This window comes from Cynocephalus volans, chromosome 2 (genome assembly GCF_027409185.1).
Source record: "Cynocephalus volans isolate mCynVol1 chromosome 2, mCynVol1.pri, whole genome shotgun sequence".
NCBI lineage: Eukaryota > Metazoa > Chordata > Mammalia > Dermoptera > Cynocephalidae > Cynocephalus > Cynocephalus volans.
In genome coordinates this window covers 116,035,795-116,047,893 of record NC_084461.1, presented here as the reverse complement: position 1 = coordinate 116,047,893, position 12,099 = coordinate 116,035,795, and the positions used below count along the sequence as shown (strand labels likewise).

The 12,099-nt window shown below is 35.2% G+C and overlaps 1 protein-coding gene across 1 annotated transcript in view; it reads left to right on the top strand.

Moving 5' to 3' along the window:
• The window catches only part of FNIP1 (folliculin interacting protein 1), a 133,308-nt gene that overhangs the window by 20,061 nt on the left and 101,148 nt on the right, over nt 1-12,099 (top strand). The window lies entirely within an intron of this gene.

Sequence of the window (12,099 nt, the reverse complement as noted above, 5' to 3'; positions counted from 1 at the left end):
CTTTATAATGGAGCCAGTGTGCCTTACTAAAATGCAAAGAAAGTGAGCAAAGTAATATAATACTGTATCAGTCATTTTTCAGTATGTTTATATTATAATGTGTTTTCTATGATTTGCTTTGATGCACTTGCATTAAGATATCTTGTGTCCAAATAATTGATGTTCAAATTAAATTTAATATACTGCCATTTGCAACAACATGGATGGACCTTGAGAGAATTATATTAAGTGAAACAAGTCAGGCACAGAAAGAGAAATACCACATGTTCTCACTTATTGGAGGGAGCTAAACATTAATATATAAATTCACACACACACACACACACACAAATCGGGGGGGGGGAGGGAAGAAGATATAACAACCACAATTATTTGAAGTTGATACAACAAGCAAACAGAAAGGACATTGTTGGGGGGGAGGGGGGGAGGGAGAAGGGAGGGATGGTTTTGGTGATGGGGAGCATTAATCAGCTACAATGTATATCGACAAAATAAAATTAAAAAAAAAAAAAACAAAAAAAAAAAACAAATTAAATTTAATATAGTTTAGGGGAGTAGTTCTCAACTCTAGCTGTGCGTTAAAACCATCCAGTAAGCTTTAAAAAATTCTTATATGTGTGCCCTCCTCCAGACCCATTATATCAGATTCTAATACGCAATTGGGGTTGAGAATAACTGGACAAGAAAATAAGAGGAAAGATGTTGCCTTTGGCAGATACTGTAGGATTGTAGGGCCCAGTGATGATAGCATACACCTTAGAAAAACAATAAAAGAAAAAACAAAACTAATCGGTCCTGTCTCTACAGCCACTTTTGAATTATTTAATAAGTAAAATTTATATTCTAGCATAATTCCAGATTTAGTTTATGCTACTATTAAAATTTTATTACTATTTTTATTAGCTCCCACATATGGTATGTGGAGTATACTAACATTTATAAAGCAAATGTATTCGTAGGGCCTAGTCTCCAAAGCCCTGTAGTTTCAGGTATAACCTAACCTTTTAAAATTACATATAGAAATGTTAAGCTTGCAAAAGACAGGAAACTTTCCCCAGGCTAAAGTCTTTGTTGTGGATATAGAATTGTAAAACAGCAAAGGTGCTGGCTCTCAAGGACAGACGTCCTTGAGAGCAGGTTAACCTACTGATTGATATGTTAAGAAAGTTGCTTTATTGTTATGTAAAAATACTGAGGAAAGTGCTGTAGGAAAATAAAGTATTTGCTATGAACTAGCTTTTGTTGGTGGATCAACTTAACCTTTTGCAAATTGCATTATGGAATGTCACTTTGTTATTTCACTGATGTTACCAGCTTCTATTGTTAAACTATACTTAGCCATAACTCCATGTTCCTTTTCTGCAACTTTCTGGCCTGGAGAATAAATACTGGGAGAGAAGTTCAGTTCGTGGTTAATTTCTCAGAGGAGGAATGGCTCTGTCTTGAGGGTTCCAGGAAATTAACCCTTTTGGGGTGTCTCACTGCTCAGAAGAAAGGGGCTTTGAGTAATCCTTTTTGCATCTCTATCACGCCATGTGAGGCAAAGCAACAGTTTTTGGTTCTTTTTCTTTTATTTTCTTTTATTTCTTTTTTAATCATTGTACAATGTAGTTGATTTTCATGGACCTTTACCAATTCCTCCCTTTGCCCCCTCCCTCTCTCCCTCTCTCCCTTTCCCACCGCCACTAACATCATGTCTGCTCTCTTCTCTTAACAAGCTCAAGGAATTATTGTGATTATTGTCTTTATTTTTCTATTTGTTTGTTTGTTTATTTTTATTAGCTCCCACATATAAGTGAGAACATGTGGTATTTCTCTTTCTGTGCCTGGCTTATTTCACTTAATATTTTTGGTGCTGGCAATCTTAGTTAATTAGCCCCTTTGATATTATCTTTATTCTTAAAATTAATTTATTTTTCTTTTTAAATCAACTTTATTGAAATACCACACATTCAGTAAAATTCACCCTTTTAAGTACATATGTATTAATCATGCTTTTTTATTTTCTATATCTTGTCATGTTTTGACATCTGGGGGCTTGCTTATCCTGGAGAGACTGCCCTTCCCAGGGCTAGCTTATTCCTATCATTACCTTGCTCTAACCAACAGTGCTAACCTGCCAGCGGCTTATTCCAGAGATAGCGAAGGATTCCCCTGTGAGGAGATTGCCTTTCATATGCAAACAACCTATCTAGAGTCCTACCCCCTATCTACCTTCTTACACTTCCAAGCCACTATCCTCCTGCTCTGATCACCCCAAGGCCAGGTACCAGGCAACCAGGGATAGTCTCTATACCCTGGAGACCTCTGAAATTATTCAAACTAGCCAGTCCTAAACCTGCTTAGCTTGCTTATCCTGCCTCACCCATTCTTTCTAAGGAAAACCACAATAAAGGTCCTTGCCACATTTTCCTCTTGTTCCCTTGCCTCCTAACCCTCCCAGGTGCTTCTGCATGTGGCCATATGTGGAGTGGTGTGGTATGCCTCCTGTTTCTGGAGAACTGTGAGTAGACACTTCTTCCTTCATGATAGTCACTTCTGTGTCTTAGTGTTTCACCATATCTAATTGAAACAAATCCCTAGTACATTTTTAAACAATATAGATCTATGAATTTTGACCAATGTATACGCCTATGTAACAACCTTGCAATCAAGATATACAACTTTATATCACCCAAAAAAGTTCCCTTGTTCCCCTTTGTAGTTAGTAACCAACACCCACTCTCTCCTAACCCCAGGCAATTTCAGATCTGCTTTCTGTCGCTATAGATTAATTTTGCCTATTCTAAAATTTCATGTAAATGATATCTTATAATATGTACTCTTTGTGTCTGGTTTCTTTTACTCAGCTGAATATTTTTGAGATTCATTCATGTTGCTGCTTGTTTCAGTAGCTCATGGATTTTTATTGAAGATCAGTATTCTATTATATTGAAATATCAAAATTTGTTTATTCATATATTAGTTGGTGGATATTTGTATTATTTATAGTATCGAGCTTCTTTTTTTGCTCAACATTTTATTTTAATTTATCCATGTAGTCTGTGTAGTCTATTCATTCTCATTGCTGTACGACAAGATTTCTCAAAGTTGGCACTATTGACATTTTGGATGGGATAACTCTTTGTTGGGGGGTTGGGGGCAGCTCTTGTGCATTATAGGATGTTTACCAGCATCCCTGACTTCTACTCACTAGATGCCAGTAGCACCTCTCAGTTGTGACAACCTAAAATGTCTCCTGACATTGTCAGATGTCTCCTGGCGGGGGTGCGGGTGGTGGTGGTGGCAAAATCATCCTTGGTTGAGAATTACAGCAGTCCAGTATTTCATTGTGTGAGTGTGCCACAATTTATTTATCCACACAACTGTTGACGAATATTTGGGTCATTTCCAGCTTAGGGTTGTAATGAGTAATGCTACTATTAATATTTTTGTACAAGCCTTTCGGAGGAAGATAGGTTCACATTTCTGTTGGAATATGTACTTTGAGTTGAATTTATAGGTCATAAGATAAGTATATGTTTAGCTTTATCAGATTCTGCCACATTGTTTTCCAAAGTGGTTAAACCAATATTCACTCTACCAGCCACATATGAGAATTACATTTACTACACATCCTCATGAGATTTAAATTTGAATTATGAGCTTTTGAAATTTAGGGCCTGAATCTTACTCTTTTTAGTGTTCCCACAATATGTGACACATAGAAGATGCCAGTTGCTGAATCAATAAAGACATGAATTCTGGCCATCTGCTTTAATGTCCTATGAGAGTAATATCATATTGCTCAGCTCTGGCACTTGGGAAGCTGTTAGTTACCCATCAGGGAGCACTGTTTTCCATGTTGGTGACAAGGTCTCCCTCCCCACTAATTGTAGCAGGTCATGGGTTCTGTAGAGGAGACCATGTTTTCACTTTCTTTGTGTGTTTTATATCCTGACACAGCTGTCAAAGCCAAATGCCAGTGACTATGATTTCAAAGGTTTATTGAAATTGTTTTCAAGCTTTGTCATTCAAATAAAATTTGTCAATGAAATGAGAATCTCTTTTTTTCTTTTACATTGTAGCTATATTTTTAGAGAGAGGTGGAGTGCCTTTTTTTTCTGAATGAATGTTTAACTCTGTTCCACGTGTTCTGCATATTTCTTAAATGTTAATAAGCGTGTTGAAGGCAGACATACCTGCCCTGTTTTTTCCCCCCATTCTTTGTCCTCCAATTTTTAACTTTTTTCATTATACATGCTTATGGGATACAGTTTGATGTTTCAGCATGCTTATGTTGTATAATGATCCAGTCACAATAGTTAGCATATCTATCACCTAAACATTTGTCATTTCTCTGTGGTTATAACGTTTAAGATCCTCTTTTCTGTCTGTCTTGAAATACACATATTATTAGCTATTATCACCCTGGAGCACCAGAACTTATTCTTCCTATCTAATTGTAACTTTGTACTGGTCTTTCAACCTTTCCCTGTCCCCACTCTGTCCCCCACCTTACCTGCCTCTGGTAACCACTATTCTACCATTTCTCTCCTTTTGTTCATTTTTATTTTTTAATTGACCCATGATAATTATATATATTTATGAAGTACAGTATGACATTTGGGTACATTCATACTGTGTGCAATGATCATATCAGGGCACTTAGTATATCCATCACCTCAAACATTTGTCGCCTCTGTGTTGGGAATATTAAGCATCCTCTCAACTAGCTATTCAGAGATACACAGTAGTTTGTTGTTGGCTATAGTCTCCCTATATTGCTATAGAACACTAGATCTTATTCTTCCTATCTCTCTACAATTTTGTATCCACTGACCACCCTCTCCCATCTCCCCCCTCCCCCTTCTCCCCTCCCCTTACTAGTCATTAGTAACCACTATTCTACTCTATTCTTCTATTAGATCAACTATTTTTTAACTTCCACATATGATTGCGAACATTTTACTTAACATATCTTCTCCAGGTTCATCTATGTTGCAGCAAATGGCAGAATTTCACTCTTTTTTATGGCTGAGTAGTATTTCATTGTGTTACATACGCCACATTTTCTTTATCCAACCTTCTGTCAAAGGACATTTAGTTGGTTCCAACTCTTGGCTATTGTGAATAGAAGCACAATAAACATGGAAGTGTAGGTGCTCTTCAACTTGATTTCCATTCCTTTGGATATATACCCAGCAGTGTGATTGCTGGATCATATAGTAGTTCTACCTGTAGTTGTTTGAGAAATCTCTGTACTGTTTTCCACAATAGCTGTACTAGTTTACATTCCCACCAACAATGTAGAAAGAGGATGCAGAGAAAGAGTTCCCTTTTCTCTGCATTTTCACCAGCATTTGTTATATTCTGTCTTTTTGATAATAGCCATACTAACTGGGGTCAGATGATATCTCACTGTGGTTTTGATTTGCATTTCTCTGATTAATGATGTTCAGCAATTTTTCTTATGTCTGTTGACCATTTTATGTCTTTTTTTGAAAAATGTATTCAGTTCCTTTGCCCATTTTTAAATTGGATTAATATTATTTTTTACTATTGAGTTGTTTGAATTCTTTGTATATTCTGGATATTAATCCCTTGTCGGATGCACAGTTTGCAAATATTTTTCCGTTCTGCAGGTTGTCTTTTCACTCTGTTGATTGTTTTCCTTTACTGTACAGAAGCTTTTTAGTTTGATATAATCCTACCTCCCAATTTTTTTAAAAGCACACATCATTAACGCTGGATCATCATCACCATCATATTGCTTATCTATGAATATTATATATGTATGTATATGTGCTTTATACATATGTATAATTTATTGGGGTAAAATATATATAATTTTATATAACATAAAATTAACCATTTTAAAGTGAATAATTTATTGGTATTTAGTACTTTCACAGTGTTGTGCAGCCATCATCTCTATGTAATTCAGAAACTTTTCTGTTACTCCAAAGTAAAATCCCTTGCCCATTAAGGAGTTTCTCTTTCTGCTCCTCCTCCTTAAGCCCCCTTAAGCCCCTTGAGCCCCTGGTAACCACCAATCTGCATTCTCTATGAGTTTATCTACTTTGGATAGTTCATACAAGGGCACTTCAAAAAGTTCATGGAAAGATTTGTATTACCTTTTAATTCGATTTTCCCAAGATCTTTTTGAAATATCCTCTTATAAATGGATTCATACAGTATGTGACCTTTTGTGTTTGGCTTCTTTCACTTACTATAATGTTTTCAAGTTCATCCATGTTGTAGCATATGTCAGTACTTCATTCCTTTTTTTGGCTGTTGAATAATTTCCCACTGTGTGTGTGTGTGTGTGTGTGTGTGTGTGTGTGTGTGTGTGTGTGTGTGTGTGTGTGTGTGTGATGGACATTTGGGCTGTTTCCATCTTTTGGCTGTTGTGAAGGTGCTGCTATAAACATGCATGTATATGTCCTTATTTGCAATCCTATGAATTTTACACTTGACTAGATTCTTGAAACCACCACCACTGATACTGAACAATGCTAATGCCCCAAAGAATTCCTTCATGCTACCTCTCTGTAGTCAGATACTCTGCCTACTTACTGGTGTCCACTGAGCTCTTCTCTGGCTTTATAGCACTTGGAAATTTAGTATCTTAACTATGTAGTTTGGCTTTCCTTAAGTATGTAATGCACTTGTCATAAGTTAAATTTTAGAATTGGGAACAATGTTTTAGAAGGACTAAAACAAGGACTAGAAATACTTTATATATGAATATTTACTCAATTTAGTTTTTCCAAACTAATTCTGCCAAGATTCAAGTTAAAGTTAGTAGCATAAAATTCTGTACTAACCTACAGAGTGGAGATAAGTGCCAAGAATGCTATCTTAAAATATTTTATAAATTGAACATGAAATTATTAGATGATTAATTGCTTAGATGATAGATATTTTATTTTTAAGGGAACTGTTTCTAATCCTTACTCTTTTGTTATAGTTGTGTATAAAAGATGCTTTGAAGTTTTACATTTTCTTCCTCCCAAAATCTTATGTTAAATATATACTGATATGTTCATGTGTTAGTTTTAAAAGCTCAGAGGAAAGATTATTCAGCTTTCTGAAAACGTAGTATGCACAATAAAATAACTGTTTGCCAGGAAAAAAAAAAGGCCTTGTTGTCTTCTAGTACCAGTTGGTATTACGTAGGTTTGTTTGCTGTCTCATATCTTATTTATAGTAGTTTGGAACTGGAAACTGGATACTAAACAAACACTAATGTTTCACTGTGGCTTAACTATTCATGAGAGTCTTTCTTTGATCATAATTATTTTTACTTGGCATATACTTCTGTAAAACAAGGAACTTCTGAGAAACTGACAACCCATTTGGGTCAAATCAATTTTTATATACCTTAATACAGAAACAGTATATAGCACATCTAAATGAACTGATTTGCTTAGATGATGTTTATAAAAGCTTTTTAACATTATTAATGAGTTACAAATTTATAGAAGATATTATATGATCCTCAGTAGCGGTTTAGAAGCTTCCCAGACTCCTTCCTTTCAAGAAAAGAGCTTCTGTTGGGAGAAATCTCAAATCTGATGACTGTTTCTTACAATATGTCAGATATATACTAAATATCTTAGGGATCTAAGGATTTACAAGTGTTGAAAAATCATATTATTGGATAATTTTAATTGTGTGTCTGTTCTTTTCTTGGTGTCTAACCTTGCTTTCCTCCTTTAACATGCAGACATAAGCATTGGGATGGCTTCATTTTATACTGGGAGACCTTTGTTAGTTAGCCTGGTTACTCTTTAATGATAACAAAGTCTCTGTGAATGAATTTTTTCAAAATCTTACAGAACATAATGGAAAAGTATTAAATAATAAAAAAAGATATCAGATGTATGGCTTTCAAAAGTTGATTCGAAAGTTAGACTCTTAAAAAAATCTGTCACCTAAGATAGTGTTACTCTTTTAGAGATACCATAAAATCTTTATACTATTTGGAAAACAAAAAGACCACTTTCACTTTGTTTAAAAAATACAAAGGAATTAAATAATTGACCTCAAAGATACATTGTTTCATTCATTCAGTAAGCACATTTTAGGCACATCTCCCCCCAACCGCACCCCCGCCTTTTTCCTTTTTCTTTTTAAGAATGCACTGTGCTGGGCCTACACAGAAGAATGCAATCCTATAGGGTAGTGATTCTTAATCATTTTTCCTGCCAAATGACCTTTGGCAGCCTGGTAAAACCTATACACCTCTTCTCAGAAAAGTGTTTATAAACTCTTAAAATGAAATACATATTATTATAAGGGAAACTCATTATATTGGAATTGTTGTCAAAATATTAAATTTTGTGATATAGTAGCATGTACTGCATTATAAACTTATTAGTCTAATGGATCTAATAAGTATTGTAATTTTGTTTAATGATAACTTTTTCTAGATGTCTGCATCAACTATAGTGTGATGAAACTATCTGTGATTCTTATTTTTGATCAAAGTTATAGGAACTGCCAATACCACTGAGGTTTGTTGCCTAAGTTTAATTGAAGGAAGTGCTAAATTGTTGTTAGAGGTAGGTGAAAGTAATTATTTTTTCCCCATCCGGGTTCACTGGCACACTGAACCACACAGGTCCTTGAGTGTTAGTAGATTCCATGTTAAGAGTTCCTGCTCTAGGAGGCCTTAGTTTGGGCTGTGAGACTGACAGTTCAGTAGCTGAAATCTGAGCAGGAATTTTGTCTCATTTATCTTTGCATGTTCATAATACCACAGTGTCCAGTAAACATTAAGCCCATGACTATAATGTACTCTCATAGAACCATATAAATAACTCTGGGGGTATATACGGGAGGTTTCCTCTGTTTCTGTTAGAGGAAGTGGCATTGAGCTGTATCTTAAATTTAGGATACATTGGAATTTTCAGGTTGAATAAAGTAAGGAAAAGGTACTTACAATTGAGGCAGGTTCATAGGTATAGCCTCAGGAAGGGGTATGGCAAATTAATTAATTAATTAATCAATCAATTTATTTATTTATTTGATAGATAGATAGATAGATAGATAGATAGATACAGGGTCCAAACCCTTGACCTTGGTGTTACAACACTACACTCCAAGTGAGCCAACCCACCAGCCAAGTTTGTTGATTATTGAGAGTGTTAGGATATGCATATAAGGGAATGACAGGAGATGAGAGGTTGGGATAATTCTGGGGCTTGAATTATGAAGAGATTTTTGTGTATATTGGGCATGTGAGAACTAGGTGTGGCGATAAGTTTGAGGTAGCTTGAGATTCAGGTAGGGATTTCTCAGTAGGCAGTTGGGGCTAGAGAGAGTTTGAAATCTTAGTCTGTAGATCAGTCACCTTTAGGTCATGACAGTCATCTGTAAATTTTTTTTTAATTTAGTTTTATTGAGATATGATTTATGGTATGCAGTAAAATTTACTCATTTTTTGGTTTGCAGTTTGATGAGTCTGACAAATGTGTAGTCATGTAATCACCACCACTGGTGAGATACAGAACATTTCTGTCACCCCAAATAGTTTCCTCGTACTCCTTTTTAGTGATTCTCCACTCCCCCACATCTAGCCTATGACAATTGATTTGATTTTTTCCTTATAAATTTTGCCTTTTCCAGGATGCCATCTAAATGAAGTAATACATCGTGTAGCCTTTTGTATCATATTCTTTCACTTGATATAAATGTTTTTAAAATTCTTCCATGTTACTGCATGTATCAGTACATGCAAGTAGTTTGTTATTTATTACTGAATGTAACAAATGGTGTCCCATGTGAGGAATTCTGCTCCACGGATCAGAGACCTACCTGCCAAGCCTTGGAAAGGAAAAAGATGTCCACTACTCATCCCATCAAGGGAGACTCACCCCGGTAAAGGGGATCAAAGGTGGCTTTCGATTAGCGATTGCACGCCTGCAGCAGTGTCTGGCTAGGGCTTCACCCGGAAGTGTTGCTTTCTTACTCTTTCAATTTTCTCTCTATTCTTCCAACTATGGGTAACTCACTGTCTAAGAAGGAAATTCAACATAGGTCATAACTTCGATGTCTCAAGGCAGTAGGTTATAAAGTAACTAACCGTCAGCTAACTGAATTATTATTGATTAGACAATATTGCCCTTGGTACCCTAAAGAAGGAAGTCTTGATATTAAGGATTGGGAACTTATTGGTCACTGCTTAAAAAATGCAACCAGTCCTGTTAAGGCTGCCCATGTAATGGTTTGGAATTTATGTCAAATTGCTTTAAGAACTATTCAGGACCCTAACAAAAAACAAAGACATGTCTATGTCACCAAAAAGTGATAAAACTTAATCTTCGCCAGTAGCTGAAAAAACTTTAAATTGGACGATCTAAAGTAAAAAAGGTTAATATTTCTTTGCAGTGTTGGTTTTGTTGGAGCATGTTTTCTTTTCTTATCTAAACAATGCTTCTCTCTTAAAAGCAGTGGTTCTTTTCTTATCAGCATGTGCTTCTCTTCTTCGCCAAAGACTCTGGGGCTTTATGGGACAAGCAGCCATGGTGCCAACCAGACCTCCTTTTGGGTCTACTGCTTTTCTCCTGAAAACCTCAGAAGTCAAATGGCTTACATTAGCTCAGCCTTTAAGCTCCGTAACCCATTTGAGAAACAAAAACTAGACTAAAATCTACCTGTTTAACTAGATGGGTCTCATATATTCTGGCATCCAGCTCGTTATCTTGAACAGACTTAAATTTTCTTCTAGGCTCATCTATGTATTTCTTCACAAAATCCTATGGTAAAGTCCTATGCTGTTTTTTTAAAAGAAGAAAATGTTCTCTGCCTTTGCTTAAAAAGGCTTGCGTACTTTGTAAATTCATCTCCTTGAAAAGTCTCACATACTTTGCAATGTAAATTTGTTACCTTGCTTTCTCTAAAACAGGGTGTGGCCTCACAGATAAGCTTTAACATTCTTTAGAAACACAATTTAAACCTGACTGTCCTTTTGTACTAGTGAGTTTTCTATTTTATCTGTCTCCTTATTACATTTTAAGTAAAACCTATAAGATCCTTATTTGTTTTTGTTGTTTATGTCTGTATATATATATATATTATGTAAGCTGTATGTTATGTTTACATGTTCATGTCTATATGTGTTTGTATTGTCTCCATGGTACCAAATTTGCTTATAAATAACGTGCCCTCAGTAAATAAGTATACTTTTCAAGTTCACATGACTTTAATTTTCTAAAGTTTTGATAAAATAAATATATTTTCAAAATTTGATTTAAACCTTTTGCCTAAATTTGTCTTTAGGTCAGTACGCCTCCTCCTGATCTCAGCTCTGCCTCCTGGCCATGCTGGGAGAAACAATATCTTTTAGAAATTATCTTTGTGAATGCTGTTCTCTGCCTTAAGCTCTACATGGCCTCTCTGGATTCCACATATCCCTAAATGCCACATGGACACTTGGAACCCAGGATGGCTAGTGGAAGGAGACCTATGCCCAATATCTCAAAGGCCCTAGTTAACATTATCTGATAAGGGTGTAGATTTTATACACCAGGTTTTTGGTTGGGAAACCATAAAATATTTATTTTATAAAAATAGCTGAGGCTCAAACTGGGCTTTATATAATCTGCTCTGACAAATGGACCCTTATTTACTAACCTGTATGTGTAAAAATGTTCTTATTAACACACATCATTGCCTAGGATTACTAATCAAATAGGATTACATTTATCTTTGTTAGAAGCTTTTCAGTTGTAAACCCCACTGAAACCAGAAAAACCTTTCTATATATAATTTTTAGACAAATGAGGCCAATTTAACATTGTTAGAGAAAAAACAAATATGTAAAAAAGAGGTAATATAAAGAAAGCTATGGATATAAAAATGTGGTTGTGGTTAAAAAAGACTAAAAGAAAAAGAAAATAATTTTTATGTGAGAAAGCATCTAGTACAATGTATTTTTCTCCTAGAGTAAAATAACTGGTTATTTAGAAAGTAGGAAGTATAGGACAAAAACAAAGTCTGAGTAAGTCATGATAATGGTTTGTACGGCTTAATTTATAAAAGAAACTTTAAAAAATTGGCTAGAATTAAAAGCAAGTTATGTATAAGTTTTCTAAAAATTAAACATTAAAC